General features: G+C 45.7%; 1 pseudogene; it reads right to left on the reverse strand.

Moving 5' to 3' along the window:
• Positions 1 to 1,252: 1,252 nt before the first annotated feature.
• Positions 1,253 to 1,371, reverse strand: LOC137371623 (U2 spliceosomal RNA; annotated as a pseudogene).
• Between the last annotated feature and the right edge of the window lie 16,692 nt (positions 1,372 to 18,063).

Below are 18,063 nucleotides of genomic sequence, written 5' to 3' on the forward strand. Positions count from 1 at the left end.
CTTTGCTCTCAGTGTCCCGGAGCTGGGATGCTCTGGCCATGTCGCTAGGTGTGGCGCTTTGGGTTTGGGGCACGCCGGGTCCATCACAGCTTCCAGTGCCCGGGGGCTGGGGGGGCTTTATCTTCCAGCTCCTTTGAGTTCTGCCGCCTCTTTTGAAGGTGCCGTCGTTCCGGCAGTTCCTCGTCCAGTGAAGAGGAGCTGCTGTCGTCTGTCTCAGACGGTAGCCTCCTCTTGCCATTGGTTTGGGTGGTGGCCTGTTCCGCTTGGAGGTTTTTTCTTTGTGGTTTTCCTTTGTACCACTTGCCACTGACCCGTTTGTCCATCTGGTGCCTCCTCCTCCATTGATTCGGTCCGTGGAAGAGGGGTTTCCGGGCGCAGGGTAGGTGCTGGGTCGCAGGTTTCAGCTGCCTCCTCTTTCTTCTCCTCAGGTAGACTTTCCTCACTGCGGAGAAGGTTACTTGTCTCCTTTCCAGCACCGGACGCCTTCATCGTTCCTTCTCCCAGCCTTTCCTTGGACCTTGCCAGCTGAGCATAACTGAGGCAGCTTTTGGGGCAGGTTTTGTAGAGGTGGCCTGCCGCCCCGCACAAGTTGCAACACTTACTCTGCTTACAGTCCTTGGTCTGATGGTCTACCTTCTTGCAGTTCTTGCATACAACCGTGCTGCAGTTTGCTGCCACGTGACCAGATTTGCCACAGGTGCGACAAACTCTGGGCTGCCCAGCGTAGACCAAGAAGCCTTGACTTCCCCCGATAGCGAAGCTGGAGGGAGGGTGGATGATGGCTCCATTGGCACCAACCTCAAGGTCACCTTGACCTGCCGCTTGCTGGTCCAAATCCCAAATGGGTCCTTGACATCAGTGCTGCTGCCCGCCACCTCGACATACCTGGCGAGAAAGGTGAGTACATCCACCACAGGAACATGGGGGTTGTAGAGGTGAATTGTCACCACCCGGTCACGTTGTGACGGAAGTGTGAAGAGTGGCTCCACTGTGAAGATCGACAGTGGCGCCAGGTTCCCTTTCTCCTTGAATGCCTTCAGGAACTTCATGCATCCCGCCACATTCTGGAACGTCACATCGAAATATCCACTGCTGGGGAAATCCTGCAGGCAGAAGATGTCTGTAGCTTGGAATCCACAGCATTTGATGAGGATTTTCTTGATGAAGAAGGTATGATCAACCGGTGCATCTCCTTCCTTGTCCTTCACCACCACCCAAACAGTGTTACACACTCCCTGGCCTGAAGCTCGAAGATAGGTCTCAAAGCATACCCAGGATCAACAGCCACTGATCATGGTTTCTCCCCTGCCAAGTAAGTACTGATAAGAACAGATACTACACTTGATCTTAGCCAAAAGGCCAAGAAGCCTCAGCACCTTCCACTCTTTCACAATGTGCCAGACCCCTCTAAGCTATCACCCGAAGCACTGACTGACATTGACAATTTCGCTATGAACAAAATCACACACTGCACTCATTCTGTCAAACCTCAGGTCTCGTTGTGCCTTTAAACCAAAAATAATGATCCCCTCCCTCTGCTGCAAAAACACCGTAAGCTCCACTGTACTACTGTCGAATTCTGGGACCACCACCCCAGTTCTGCTCTCATAATGCTATCAAAACCCAGAATGCCCACAGTATCATTTGATGCATAATAGATCTTTATGTCGTCTGCCTTCTCTCCATTTCTTATAAAATGTTCCTTTTACTGATTAAGTTGCTGTTTAGGGGTGAGGCTGCATTCTTCAGATGCCTTTTAATTGGTTGCTCAGTCGCCCTTTTTGGCTCATGCACACAAGCTTTGAGAAAGTGTGCAAAACAGATTTGTAATTTCGACAAGTGCATTTAAAAAGGGGCAGAAAGTTTAACCTCAACTTAACACATTTGGCCATGCACCATCTCACTCCAGGAAAGGGATGTCAAACTACAGCCGATGAGCCACATGCAGCCTGCTGATTCATGTAATCCAGCCCACAAAACCTCGGCAACTTTTCTATTTATGCTTAGACTTGTTTGTTTGTCTTGTTTGTATTTTGAGGTCTTGGAGTTTCAAAAGCTTTCATCATAGTGCTATTGCAATACATAAATTCCAAATCAAAACCAAATCTGTCTGGATCTACAGCTCAAGATGTATACAAATTAATGGGATAATTCATTCAAACTTTGTAAGTGGCACACCCGGCTGCCAGCTGTGCAAGTAAGCAGTCAACAGGACAAAATAAGAATCCAAGAGCAGGAGTAGACCATACGGCCACTTGTGCCTGTTCCGCCATTCAATAAGATTATGGCTGATCTTCTGCCTCTATTCCTCTTTCCGCCTGCTCCCCATAACCCTTGAATCCCCGAGAGATCAAAAATCTGTCTAAGAGATGTTCTGATCTACAAGTTAGTAAATAAATGGAATATATTATCTTGGGCGACAAGACATGACTATTTGTGAAGTTCGGGACGACCCCAATGTACTGCAATTCTTTTTTGAGTCCTGTGATGGAACAAATAGAAGTATCTATCGAGACCAGCTCAATCAACTCACATTTTTATATCAGCTTCTAACATTCATAGCATATTCAGAAAATGATAGTGTTGGAATACAACAAAAATGATATCAGATTCCTTCATTTTCAGAAGAGCAACATCAACAAAATTATACATTTTAAAATATATTACTTTATTACAAGAGACATTGCTCATGAACAAAAATTGGAGGAAGTTTTCTGGCACTGGTGTATCTCTCTTGACATGGTACACCATGAATCAGGGCATATTTTATAATGACAAAGTTATAGCTTATTATGTAAAATTTCTCCGTTACTATCTATAGCTGTTAGTTCTGGTCTCGTGAAGGCACTTGAACTTTGGAGTAAGAAGATATGGTTTCAAATCGCCCTCCAAAGACCTGAACACATAAAACATAGAAACATAGAAAAATAGGAGCAGGAGTAGGCCATTCAGCCCTTCGGGCCTGCTCCGCCATTCAAAAAAGATTATGGCTGATCGTCAATTCAGTAACCTGTTCCCGCTTTCTCCCCATACCCCTTGATCCCTTTGGCATGAAGAAATATATCTATCTCCTTCTTGAATATATCTAATGACTTGGCCTTCACTGCCTTCTGTGATAGAGAATTCCACAGGTTCACCAGCCTCTGAGTGAAGAAATTTCTCATCACGGTTCTAAATGGCATACGCCGCATCCTGAGACTGTGACCCCTGGTGCTGGACTCCCCAGCCATCGGGAACATCCTCCCTTCATCTAGCCTGTCTATTCCTGTTTGAATTTTATAGGTATTGATGAGATCCCTTCTCATTCTGCTAAACTCTAGTGAATATAGGCCTAGTTGACCCAATCTCTGCTCACATGTCAATCCTACCATCCCAGGAATCAGCCTAGTAAATCTTCTTTGCACTCCCTCCATGGCAAAAACATCCTTCCTCAGATAAGGAGACCAAAACTGCACAATACTCCAGATGTGGCCTCACCAAGGCCCTGTTTAACTGCAGTAAGACATTCTTGCTCCTGTACTCAAATCCTCTTGCAATGAAGGCCAAAATACCATTCGCCTTCCTAACTGCTTGCTGCACCTGAATGCTTGCTTTCAGCGACTGGTGTACAAGGACACCCAGGTCTCATTGTACCTCCCACTTTCCCAATCTATCACCATTCAGATAATAATCTGCCTTTCTGTTTTTACAACCAAAGTGGATAACCTCACGATTATCCGTGTTATACTGCATCTGCCATGCATTTGCCCACTCACCCAACTTATCTGAATCACACTGAGCCTCTTTGTAGCCTCCTTACTGCTCAAATTCCCCCCAGCTTTGTGTCATCTGCAAACTTGGAAATGTTATATTAAGTTCCCTCAACCAAGTCATGACGATATATTGTGAATAGCTGGGGCCAAGCACTGATCCCTGCGGTACCCCGCTAGTTACTGCCTGCCGCCCAGAAAAAGACCCGTTTATTCCTACCCACTGTTTCCTGTCTGTCAATCAATTCTCAATCCATGCCAGCATATTACCCCCAATGCCATATGCTTTAATTTTGCAAACGAACCTCTTATGTGGGACCTTATCAAAAGCCTTCCGAAAATCCAAATACACCACATCCACTGGTTCTCCCTTATCTATTCTAATAGTGATATCCTCAAAAAACTCCAGTAGATTTGTTAAACATGATTTCCCTTTCGTAAACCCATGCTGACTTTGCCCAATCCCGTTTATACTTTCCAAGTGTTCTGCTATCACTTACTTTAACATAGACGCTAGCATTTACCCACGACTGATATAAGGCTAACTGGTCTGTTTTTTCTCTCCCTCCTTTTTTAAATAGCGTGGTTAAATTTGCTACCTCCAATCTGCAGGAACTGCTCCAGAGTCTATAGAATTTTGGAAGATGCATCCACTATTTCCAGGGCCACTTGCTTTAGTACTCTAGGATGTAGATTATCAGACCCTGGGGATTTGTCAGCCTTTAACCCTATTAACTTCTCTCGATTTTTTTTACTACTACTGATTTCCTTCAGTTCCTCCCACTCATTAGACGTTCAGTTCCCTAACATTTCTGGGAGGTTATTTGTGTCCTCCTTTGTGAAGACAGAATCAAAGTATGTGTTTAATTGTTCTGCCATTATAATTTCCCCCATTTCTGACTGTAAGGGACCGACATTTGTCTTCACTAATCTTTTTCTCTTCACATATTTATAGAAGCTTTTACAGTCAGTTTTTATGTTTCCTGCAAGTTTACACTCATACTCTATTTTCCCCCACTTAAGCAACCTCTTTGTCCTCCTTTGCTGAATTCTAAACTGCTCCCAATCCTCAAACTTGCTGCTTTTTCTGGCAATTTTATATGCCTCCTCTTTGGATCTAATACGATCCCTATTTTCTTTTGCAAGCCACGGTTGAGCCACCTTTCTGGTTTTATATTTGCGCCAGACAGGAATGAATGATTATTGTAATTCATGCACACGTTCTTTAAATATTATCCATTGCCTACCCACCGTCAACCCTCTTAGTAAAGTTCCCCAATCTACCATAGCTAACCCGCGCCTCATACCTTCGTAGTTTCCTTTATTTAGATTCAGGACCCTAGTTTCGGATTCAACTACTTCACTCTCCATCTTAATGAAGAATTCTATCATGTTATGGTCGCTCCTCCCCAAAGGACCCCGCACAAAAAGATTGTGAATTAATCCTTTCTCATGGCACAATACCCAGTCTAGGATAGCCTGTTCTCTAGTTGGTTCCTCAACGTATTGGTCTAAAAAACCATCACATACACACTCCAGGAAATCCTCCACCATGGTATTATTGCTAATTTGGTTTGACCAATCTATATGTAGGTTCAAGTCACCCATGATTACAGTTGTACCCTTATTGCATGCATCTCTAATTTCCTGTTTAATGCCACCCCTTACATCTCCACTACTGTTTGGAGGCCAATAGACAACTCCCACAGATTCCACATCATAATTTTCTGAGCCAATATCCTTCTTCACTATTGCATTGATTTCCTCCTCTACTAACAATGCTACCCCACCTCCTTTCCCTTTTTGCTTGTCCTTCCTAACTATTGAATACCCCTGAATGTTCAGGTCTCATCCTTGGTCGCCCTGCAGCCATGTCTCCGCAATCGCAACTATATCATAACCATTTATATCTATTTGCGCTGTTAATTTATCTACCTTCTTGTGAATGCTCTGCGCATTAAGGCACAATGCCTTTAGACTTGTCTTTTTAACATTGTTAGTCATCTTTAGGGGAGGCGGTGGCGTAGTGGTATTGTCACTGGACTAGTAACGCAGAGACACAGGGTATTGCTCTGGGGACAGGGGTTCAAATCCCGCCACAGCAGAAAGTCATTGTGAATTCAATTAATAAATCTGGAATTAAAAGCTAGTCAAATGACGTCCATGAAACCATTGTCGATTGTTGTAAAAACCCATCTGGTTCACTAATGTCCTTTAGGGAAGGAAATCTGCTGTCCTTACCTGGTCTGGCCTACATGTGACTCCAGACCCACAGCAACGTGGTTGACTCTTACATGCCCTCTGAAATGGCCTACCAAGCAACTCAGTTGTATCTAACCGCTACAAAGTCAATAAAAAGGAATGAAACCGGACAGACCACCCGGCATCGACCTAGGCACCAGAAATGACAACGGCAAACCCAGCCCTGTCGACCCTGCAAAGTCCTCCTTACTAACATCTGGGGGCTTGTGCCAAAGTTGGGAGAGCTGTCCCACAGACTAGTCAAGCAACAGCCTGACATAGTCATACTCATGGAAGCATACCTGACAGACAATGTCTCAGACACTGCCATCCCCATCCCTGGGAATGTCCTGTCCCACCAGCAGGACAGACCCACCAGAGGTGGCGGCACAGTGGTATACAGTAGGGAGGGAGTTGCCCTGGGAGTCCTCAACATCGACTCTGGACCCCATGAAGTCTCATGGCATCAGATCAAACGTGGACAAGGAAACCGCCTGCTCATTACCACCTACCGCCCTCCCTCAGCTGATAAGTCAGTACTCCTCCATGTTGAACAGCACTTGGAGGAAGCACTGAGGGTGGCAAGGGCACAGAATGTACTCTGGGTGGGGGACTTCAATGTCCATCACCAAGAGTGGTTTGGTAGCACCACTACTGGCCGAGTCCTAAAGGACATATCTGCTAGACTGGGTATGCGGCAGGTGGTGAGGGAACCAACAAGAGGGGAAAACATACTTGACCTCGTCCTCACCAATCTGCCTGCCGCAGATGCATCTGTCCATGACAGTATTGGTAGGAGTGACCACCGCACTGTCCTAGTGGAGATGAAGTCCCACCTTCACATTGAGGATATTCTCCATCGTGTTGTGTGGCACTACCACCGTGCTAAATGGGATAGATTTCGAACAGATCTAGCAATGCAAAACTGGGCATCCATGAGCCGCTGTGGGCCATCAGCAGAATTGTACTCAACCACAATCTGTAACCTCATGGCCCAGCATATCCCCCACTCTACCATTACCATCAAGCCGGGGATCAACCCTGGTTCAATGAAGAGTGCAGGAGGGCATGCCAGGAGCAGCACCTGGCATACCTCAAAAATGAGGTGTCAACCTGGTGAAGCTACAACATAGGACTATCTGCATGCCAAACTGCGTAAGCAGCATGCGATAGACAGAGCTAAGCAATCCCATAACCAACGGATCAGATCTAAGCTCTGCAGCCCTGCCACATCCAGCCGTGAATGGTAGTGGACAATTAAACAACTAACTGGAGGAGGTGGCTCCACAAATATCCCCATCCTCAATGATGGGGGAGCCCAGCACATCAGTGCGAAAGATAAGGCTGAAGCATTTGCAACGATCTTCAGCCAGAAGTGCCGAGTTGATGATCCATCTCGGCCTCCTCCTGAAGTCCTCAGCATCACAAAGCCAGACTTCAGTCAATTCGATTCACTCCGCATGATATCAAGAAATGACTGAAGACATTGGATACTGCAAAGGCTATGGACCCTGACAATATTCCGGCAATAGTACTGAAGACCTGTGCTTCAGAACTTGCTGCGCCCCTAGCCAAGCTGTTCCAGTACAGCTACAACACTGGCATCTACCCTGCAATGTGGAAAATTGCCCAGGTATGTGCTGTACACTAAAAGCAGGACAAGTCCAACACGGCCAATTACCGCCCCATCAGTCTACTCTCAATCGTCAGTAAAGTGATGGAAGGTGTCATCGACAGTGCTATCAAGCAGCACTTGCTTAGCAATAACCTGCTCATTGACGCTCAGTTTGGGTTCTACCAGGGCCACTCAGCTCCTGACCTCATTTCAGCCTTGGTTGAAACATGGACAAAAGAGCTGAACTCAAGAGGTGAGGTGAGAGTGTCTACCCTTGACATCAAGGCAGCCCTAGCAAAACTAAGGTCAATGGGAATCAGGGGGAAAACCCTCCGCTAGCTGGAGTCATAACTAGCACAAAGGAAGATGGTTGTGGTTGTTGAAGGTCCAGGACATCACTGCAGGAGTTCCTCAGGGTAGTGTCCTAGGCCAAACCATCTTCAGCTGCTTCATCAATGACTTTCCTTCAATCATTAGGTCAGAAGTGGGGATGTTTGCTGATGATTGCACAATGTTCAGCACCATTTGTGACTCCTCAGATACTGAAGCAGTCCGTGTAGAAATGCAGCATGACTTGGACAATATCCAGGCTTGGGCTGATAAGTGGCAAGTAACATTCGCACCACACAAGTGACAGGCAATGACCATCTCCAAGAGAGAATCTAACCATCTCCCCTTGACATTCAATGGCATGACCATCACTGAATCCCCCACTATCAACATCTAGGGTCTCCCATTGACCAGAAACTGAACTTGGAATAGCCATATAAATACTGTGGCTACAAGAGCAAGTCAGAGGCTCGGAATCCTGTGGCGAGTAACTCACCTCCTGACTCCCCAAAGCCTGTCCACCATCTACAAGGCACAAGTCAGGAGTGTGATGGAATACTCCATTTGCCTGGATGGGTGCAGCTCCAACAACACTCAAGAAGCTCAACACCATCCAGGACAAAGCAGATCGCTTGATTGGCACACCATCTATGAACTTTCACTCCCTCCACCACTGACGCACAGTGGCAGCAGTGTGCACCATCTACAAGATGCACTGCAACAATGCACCAAGGCTCCTTAGACAGCACCTCCCAAACCCGCGACCTCTACCAACTAGGACAAGGGCAGCAAATGCATGGGAACACCACCACCTGCAGGTTCCCCTCCAAGGTCACACACCATCCTGACTTGGAACTATTTTGCCATTCCTTCACTGTCGCTGGGTCAAAATCCTGGAGCCCCCTTCCTGACAGCACTGTTGGCGTACCTACCCCACATGGACTGCAGCGGTTCAAGAAGGCAGCTCATCACCACCTTCTCAAGGGCAATTAGGGATGGGCAATAAATGCTGGCCTGGCCAGCGACGCCCACATCCCATAAATGAATAAAAATAAATAAATCTTAGCTTTATTTTGCACTTCGGCCCCATTTGTTTCTCGCCCTTGTTTTCTCTGTCTTCCACTTCTGCTTCTTACTTTTTTGTCTTTCATTTCTATCCTTGTTCCCCCCCCTCTGTTTCCCTGCTCAGATTCCCAATCCCCTGCCATTCGAGTTTAAACCCTCCCCAACCGCACTAGCAAACACCAACCCCCACCCTCCGAGGAAATTGGTCCCAGTCCTGCCCAGATGCAACCCATCCAGCTGTACTGGTCCCACCTTCCTCAGAACCGGTCCCAATGTCCCAGGAATCTGAATCCCTCCCCCCTACACCATTTCTCCAGCCACGTATTCATCTGATATATCCTGCTATTTCTGCTCTCGCTAGCATGTGGCACTGGTAGTAATCCTGAGATTACTATCTTTGGAGTCCTACTTTTTAAATTTATGTCCTAACTCCCTATATTCAGCTTGTTGGACCTCATCCTTTTTTTTTAACCATGATATGTACCATGACAACTGGCTGCTAGCCTTCACCCCTAAGAATTCCCTGCAGCCACTCAGAGACATCCTTGACCCTAGCACCAGGGAGGCAACATACCACCCTGGAGTCTCTTTTGCAGCCGCAGAAACACCTGTCTATTCCCTTTGCGATTGAATCCCCTATCACTATAGCCCTGCCACTCTTGTCCCTTCCCTCCTGTGCAGCAGAGCCACCCATGGTGCCATGAACTTGGCTCTTGCTGTTTTCTCCGGAGCCATCTCCCCCAACAATATCCAAAGCGGTATATCTGTTAGAGAGGGAGATGGCCACAGGGAACTCCTGCACTAACTGCCTTTCTGTACTCTGCCTGGTGGTCACCCATTCCCTTTCTGCCTTTGCAGCATTTGCCTGTGGTGTGACCACCTCGCTAATCGTGCTATCCATGACGATCTTAGCATCACGGATGCTGCACAGTGAATCCACCTGCAACTTCAGCGCCTTAATGAGGGTAGCTAGTAGCTGCAGATGGATTCATTCCTGTACACATGGTTGTCAGGGACACTGGAAGCGTCCCTGATTTCCCACATAGCGCAGGAGGAGCATATCATAGGTGCAAGCTCTCCTGCCATAAAACTTACCTTTATAGTACTAAGTTACTCCCTTTACTTAAAAAATACTAATTATGAAAACACTCCAAACACTACCCACTACAATCCAAAGTCCTTACCTTTACTTTTGAAGCTAATGCAGTAGTATAAATAGTCGAAAAAGTACAGAAACTGACCTGAACCTACTTACCAATCAGCTGCTTCCCTGCACCCACATTACTTTTTGAATCCTGGCGTAACTTGGAATTCCGCTGTCTGGGTCCTCCTCTCTCCCACTCTTTTAAGGCCGCTGCCGCCGAGACTGACACCAAGTACCAAGGAAGTGCTGCATCTTTGGAGGTGCTGTACCATCAGAGATGATGTCTCCTGGATAAGATGTTAAATTAAGGCCCCTTCTGCGCTCTCAGGTGGATTTAAAAGATCCCACAGCACTTCTTGATAAAATGCAGGGGCGTTCTGGCCAATAATCAACCTTGCACTGATATTACTACAACTGATGATCTGGTAACTATCACAGTGCTATTTGTGGGACCTTGCAGTGTGCAAATTGGCTGCCACCTTTCCTACATTACAACAGTGAATATACTTTAAAAGTGCTTCATTGGCTGTAACCCATTTTGTAGAGTCCTGAGGTCATGAAAGGAGCTATATAAATGCAAATTTTCTTTCTTTCTTTACATATTTAGATTTATTCATCTTTTTGGCTCAAGTTATATTTTTGGCTATTGTGTTTAAAGGAACAGGTTTAACCCATTTTGCTCCTCGAGCCTGCTCTGCCATTCAATGAGATCATGGCTGATCTGTACCTAAATTCCATTCACCTACCTTGGTTCCATATTCCTAAATACCCTTGCCTGAAAAACATTTAATTTTGAAATTTGGGCAATAAATGCTGAACTTGGCAGTGATGCCTGTCTCTCAAGAATAAATAAAACAAAATATTGGCTAACGATATTTTAAAAATGTGCTTTACCAAAGACTGGATAAAATGAACAAACTGAAGAATCTGGAAAACATTGCTTCCAACCTAAGTACTTTGCCAGCATTAAGTTTACATTATGAAAATGAGCAAGAATGATCAGTTTGCAATTGGCAGTTATGTAAATAGCACAAAGGCAGCTGAGGTGATGGTTGAATATAATTGGAGAAAATTTGCAAGCCAATATAATCTGATTTTGCATTTATAAAATGTAATTTGTGGCAACGCACTGCAGTTTATTTTCCAGGTGTCGTGTTGAAAGCACTGTGGGTGCATTTAGACATGGAGGCTGAAAAATAAACTGCCATCAATTTTTGCAAAGTCTGTCAATAAGACCATATTGAAAATTCCATGGTGAATATATTCAGTGTCATCGCATTACTTAACAGAATCATGATAATTGACTGATTTTGCACAGAGGAATAAGCACTTGAAAATTGCACTAATAAAAAAAAAAGCGATTGAAAACCAACATTTCACCACATGGCATTTAAGAAGTGGCTCAGTTGGTAACACTCTTGCCTCTGAGGATATGGTTTGATGTTCCACTCCAATACTGGAGCACAAGATCCTGTTTGACACTTGAGTGTTATAGTGAGGGAGCCAGAAATGCTGTCCTTTGGATCGGATGCTAAACTGAGCCTCGGTATGCCTCACCAGGTGGATGTAAAAGATCCTATTGCACTACTGATGGAAAATATCCTTGACAACCTGGCAGCTGATTGCCACTTGTAGCAAACTATTTGTAATTTATTCAGTTTGAAAGGAGCTCCTCACACATTCATCCTCTTTTTAAAGTTGAGGTAGGGACAATGGTGAGCAATGTTGCAGAGATGGAACAGAGTTGATCAATGGGAAATGGAGTTAGAACACATGAAAAAGGACAAGAAAAAGACCAACTGGTAACTGGTCCATCAAGCCTGTCCCATCCCAGCATGGTGCAACTTACACATGGCATCAATAACAGCACTCCCACCCCCCACAACCACCAGTTACTTCATCTACTGGGAGAAGCAGAAAACTATTGCAATTAGCCTTCAGACAATTTAGAAAACACTCTTGGAAATTTCTTTCCAATCCCTGAAGGCAAACAACATTACACATCTACACAGGATGAAATACTAATTGCTTTCCAAATTCTCGGACTGGAGATGTGCAACTCTCTGGCACTACACCAAACACTCACATGGAAATAGGTGAAAATAAGCATATACCTTTGATATGTTCTATGAGATGGATTTTGACACAAAAACCTTTGTATTGCATTGTGCACATATGCACAATTACAATTATTAAAGCAGCCACATTTCAGGCCCAATGTTTTGCCAAACCTGACATTCCTCCTCCACATTGCTACCAAACCACAAGATCTCAACCAGTATTTGATGACACAAAGATAGATTGAATTAATTGAGTTCAGGCACAGCAGCTGTTCATTCTTTTCACCTTACTCTGAGATACAGCAGTTTGATGATTCCTAGCTGACCCCACCAAGCGTTCCTTCTGTCTGCCTTCAGAGATTGAAGACGTATATGCGCATAAGACACAAATATCTGGTTCAGGTTGCAAGAGGGTACCAATCCAGAGCTTGTAATCATGAAAATAAATTTGGAATTACACAAAACAGTCACCACATGATGTAATAGCACTGAATGAAGTGTAATTTCCAAAGTCACAAATGAAAATAGAAGAGATGGATTAATTAAGACTGCTTTATTTAACACCTTTAACACAATTAAAATAAGGTTAAGCATAAAGTAGCACAAAGTGCTTGGATAGTTGCAGCGATATATATAGTCATACAGACTGGGATTTTAAGTTACAGTAACAGACGGCAATGGAGACTGGGGGTCGGGGTGGGGGGGAAAACTGTAAAATAGCGTGGGATTGCATTGGCTCATCAACCCCCCACCCCCCATTATCACGCTGTGTTTGAATTTTCAAAGCGATTACTGACAATGCAGATGGCAGCTAACGTCATCAGACTGCACCAAAATGCGCACATGCACAGATTGGCTCATACTCCCTGCACATGCGCTGCATTCCACATTGCCAGGACTGGTTGGCGCGTGCGCAGATGACGTCATCACCTGCGTTGTCAGCAAACGCAGCCTTTTTCATTTTGTGTGTATATATCATGTATTTGAAGAAAAGAGGGGAATCTGTTAGTGTCTAAAGTTCTGTTAATGGATGTTAAAGGTAATAGGGTGAACAGGTGTTGGGGGGTATTTAGTTAATTCTACTCAGATGTGTATATAGGAAGAAGAGCCAGCCAGCACTGGTTGGGTGTTGTTCGGAGTAGAAAAGTAAGCTCTGTGGCAAGCAATCAACAGTCTCCACCAAAGCATCCTAGTCTCAGTATCTTCTTCACAAACAGGCTTGGAAGTTTCTCTAACACCAGTGCCTCAAGTTGCCACAACAACAGAGGAGACTGCTGCACCAGTGCAGGAGCTCCTCAGCATGCTAGAGCCCACCAGGCCTCAGACAGCCAGAGGATGACCACCAAGACCATCTCAAGCCAAGGTCAGCAGCCTGTCTCCACCTCAGCTGGCAGTGAAGGGGCAGCACCACATAGGAGCACCCATAAATAATTGAGAAACACTAGATGCACTTGGGTCTCATGGGTGAATTGACAGTTAACAATTCCCTGTTTGTGTGTGATGATTTATGTACTAAATGTCGAATTTGATTTTTTAAAGTTTCCATCCATTGTTCTTGACCCCCTGGCAGTGCAAGAATGCCATGGATTGACCCAAGGGCGGGCTGAGGACACCCATGACTTGTGTGTTCATCCTTTGCACAATGTTGAAGCAACAGGTGCTAGTGGTTGAGGGGGTCTGTGCTCAGAGCAAAGGTGAGTGGCATTAGTGTTGGTGGAATGTGGTTCTTTATTTGGCTGGTTGGCTACAATGGTAAGGATCAGCCAAAACGAGTGAGTAGAAGAGCCTCCCTTATGCCTGTGACATTGCGCCCTCTAATGAGGCCCCTTATGTTTTTCAGGATGCTGCAGCGGCTCACCAGCTCCTTCATCTTCCTGCTCATCTGAGGAGACCTTGAACTCCACTAAGTCCTCAGCAGCCAAAGCCTCCTCTCTCTGCAGCACCAGCTTGTGTCAAGCACAGCAAACCACCACTTTCCGGGAGACCCTTGATGGGGCATATTAAAGTGCCCATCAGAACGATCCAGGCACCTGAATCTCATCTAGAGGAGACCGATGGTCTAGTCGATGGTGACCCTGGTTGCCGCATGGCTCACATGATAGTGTTCCTCAGCCTCCATCATAGGGTTCTTCACAGGCGTTTGCAGCCATCTCCCGGATGGGTCTCCCTTGTCGGCAAGTATCCATCCTTGAAGGTGCACTGGGTTGGGGGGAGGGTGGGGTGGTGGGATGCGGCAGTGGGTGAAAGTCTGTGGCACCTAAAAGTGCCAGAGAATGTAAGTATCATGGCTGCTGCCAGGGTACTGTGCACACACCTGCAAGATCCATTGATGGTGGTCGCAGACGAGTTGCACATTGAGGGAATGGAATCCTTTCCAGATAATGAAAGCTGCTGGCTGGCCTGCAGGAGCCTTGATGGCCACATGCATGCAGTCTATCACATCTTGCACCTGGGGGAAACCTGCCATGGCGCTGAAACCTCTGGCTCTCCGAGCCTGACTGTCAACATCAGTTCAGTAATGAATGTACTGGCTGGCCCTCCTGAAGACGGCATCTGTCTTCACCTTGATGCAGTATGTGCAGCTGATTGGGAAATGCCACAAATGTCTCCTGTCGGCCCCTGGAATGAACCTGAGGCATAGAAATTCAGGGCCACAGTGATCTTGATGGCCACTGGCATCGGATGACCACCACTATAATCAGAGCTCACCTCCTCTGCCATCATGGCACACAGAATGGTCTCTCTCAAGAGCTCATCCTTTCTGTATACCCTTGCTGCAGAGTACCTTTATCTCCGCGCTGGCACCTGCTTATGATTCCTTCTGTGGCCTTCTGCCCCTTTCCCACAAGGAGGTTGCCCCTGCAGATGACCAGGAGTTTTCTGCTGTCCCAGTTTGTCTGCTCACACCTCCTGCACCTCAGTTTCTCCTCGCTGGAGGACCCTCCTCTGCAATGAACAATGCCCATGGCACTTGGGCATTGCAACTCTGACTGACATACCGTGCTTGTAACTGCTCCAATGCTGCCCAACCCTCCCCTTCTCTAGTCCATAGTTGAGCACCTGGAGCACAATCTCATCAAGGGGACCTCAACCCCAAAGCAATGGATGCCCAACTGCTTTTAGCCAACTAAAGAAAAAAAGCCTTACTCCATGGTTCCGAGTGCAGCAATGGCAACAGTCGCTGCCTCATTGCCGCCCTTTAAAAGCTGTCAAGGCTCCGAAACTCCAGGTTCCCCAAGCGCAGAGCGTTAAATTCAGAGGGGCCCATTAAATTGCTGTCAATTGCCTCATTAACGAGCTTAAATGCCTGTCAATTGTTTCTTTCAAAAATGTGAGCGGCGTCCCACACAATTTTCTATCCGCCACTCGTAAAATTCAAGGCTGCGTTTGCTGACGACACAACCACTAGGTGGCGCTGCAGTGGCACATACGCAAATGCAGCCTGTGCCACTAAAACGTCACAGTCTGCAATGTCAGGCAGCTGCCAGGACTAAAGATGGCGCTGCTCAAATAATCACACAAAGACAACCTAAACACATGGCAGGACACAATGGCCGGAGGGAGAGAGTGATCGGGCAGGCATGGGGGCAGTGCGGGCGGGCGGTCAGGTGGACGTTGGGGGGAGTGGGGGAGAAGAGCGCACCCGCCACCACCAAGCTGTCTCCCCGTTTCCCCCACCCCGGCTTCCCCCAACCCCGCTCGCTCTGGCTCCCTCCGTTAGGCGATGACGTCATCTGCGCATGCGCCAACCAGTCCTGGCAATGCGGAATGCAGCGCATGCGCAGAGAGTATGAGCCAATCTACGCATGTGCACATTTTGCCGCAGTCTGATGATGTCAGCTGCCGGTGGCGTTGTCAGTAATCACTTTGAATGGAAAGAGACAAAATGATATTTTTCTGTCTCTTACATTATACCAAATTATAACCTTCGACAGCATCAGCTCTTAACATACTATATATTCCCCCTTTCACAAAAAAATTATTTAAAGAATTACAAAGCGATCTTAACATAAATAAATGTCCACGTTTTCCTAATTCATAGTAAGACAAGACAGCCCTCTTTGAGGACATCCAACAATTTATTTGAACAAGCACCTCTCTTTGTAAAACAATTCGACAATTGATGACTTGCATTGACCCATTTTATTTTGGAAATTTCTTTCCAGCATTTCTTTTATACTCACGAGATCAATCCTCAACCTCTTTTCCGTGACACTTTTTGTCGAATGGACATTGTCCCAGAGAGAATAGTTACCTATATAGCATTCTATAGAAAAAATTTTCTCTGATTGCCCCTTATATAGAGTTCCTTTAAAATACTCGATAAAAGCATACTCATATCTATTGCTTCTATCAGTGCAAGTGTCTCAGCAGCTAAGGAGCTTTTAACTATCCTTCTTATTTTCTTTGATTTCCATGCTAATAGACAACACTTATCATTTCTTCCCACCAAAAATATAACGAATGTTGCTGTGCATGAATAGCCATCGGGAAGATTAGCGTGTGAGGCGTTACTAAAAATTACTAATTTCATTTCTTCTGGGTCACCCAATGCTGGAAACTTGAGTGTGCATTTGTCGAAACTCAATCTCTTCAATGTCTTATTTGCTTTCAGCACTTCCCCAACAGTAGAATGTTTCAGCATGGTGCTCAATTCTAAAACATCAGAGCAAGCATGCGGCCTAATTTGTATGCACATATTAATTGCCGATTAAGCTCCTTAACTAGTCTGCTTTTTCCTTGGTTGCAGAGTCTTCCTTTTGTGAGGATCTGGTCTGATTTATTGGGATCCGATTAACATTCTCCAGGTAAGACTGTTTATTTAGGATTACCCCCAACTTAGTCTGCCTAATATTCAACCCTTTATATTTAAAAGCTCCGGAAACTCGACTTCCAGTTTTAAATTCCTGAAGAACTTTATCTCACAAATTTCTCAAATGCCGCAGATCCTCCCAACAGAAAATCATCCATGTGTATCAAGAAATACCTGCTAGTTTTTCTTCACAGTGCCAATAAAACATTGCCGGATCCGCTCTTAACTGACTACAACCAGCTTTTAGTAGGACGGACCTAACTGAAAAATACCACACCCTGGATGCATCGTTTTGCCCATAAACACATACGTTTATCTTCCATAATTTCCCTTCTATATCTCCAGCTTCTTTTGGTGGCTTTAAAAATACTTCCCTTTGAAATTTCTCCCCTTGCAAAAATGCTGCTTTGCAGTCAATGGACTTACGTTCCCATGCGTGTGTCACTAATGGGGCGAGGAAAATCCTCAAAGTTGCTTTTCCTGCTGTTGGGGAGTCCACTCTAACTTCCTGGTTGCCTAGTCCTTCCTCAAATCCCTGAGCTACAAGTCTGGCCTTAGCTTTATACTTACCATCAGTAAGTACTTTCTCTGTACACATCCATCTCTGGGACTATGCTGGTTGTCCTCTATCTGGCACCTCTGTGTATACGTCAAACTCTCTCCAACTGTCAAGCTTTTTTTTGTTTTGTATCCTTTACCAACTCACCATCTAACTTGTCAGTAGCCACTACAGCTTCTCTATTTTAAGGGCTCCTTCTTGTGGCACTCCTCGTCTGCTCTCTGGTCCTTGCCCTTATGAAACCACGTCCCCTACTATATTTCCTATCCCTTTCTGGACTGCAGGTACTCGACCTGTCCTTCCTACAACCAGACTTCCTCTCACAAATTCGTGACCTTTTCCTTGGACTATGATCACCTTCAGGCCCACTGCCTGAACTTGCACAAAGTTTTCTGACCGTCCACATTTTCACTTCCTTCTGCCATTCTATAGGTCTGATATCTTGTCTCTTGTCTTGCACATTCAGTTTGTATTTCCATGTGGCCTT

Source organism: Heterodontus francisci, chromosome 6 (genome assembly GCF_036365525.1).
Source record: "Heterodontus francisci isolate sHetFra1 chromosome 6, sHetFra1.hap1, whole genome shotgun sequence".
In the NCBI taxonomy this organism is placed as follows: Eukaryota; Metazoa; Chordata; class Chondrichthyes; order Heterodontiformes; family Heterodontidae; genus Heterodontus; species Heterodontus francisci.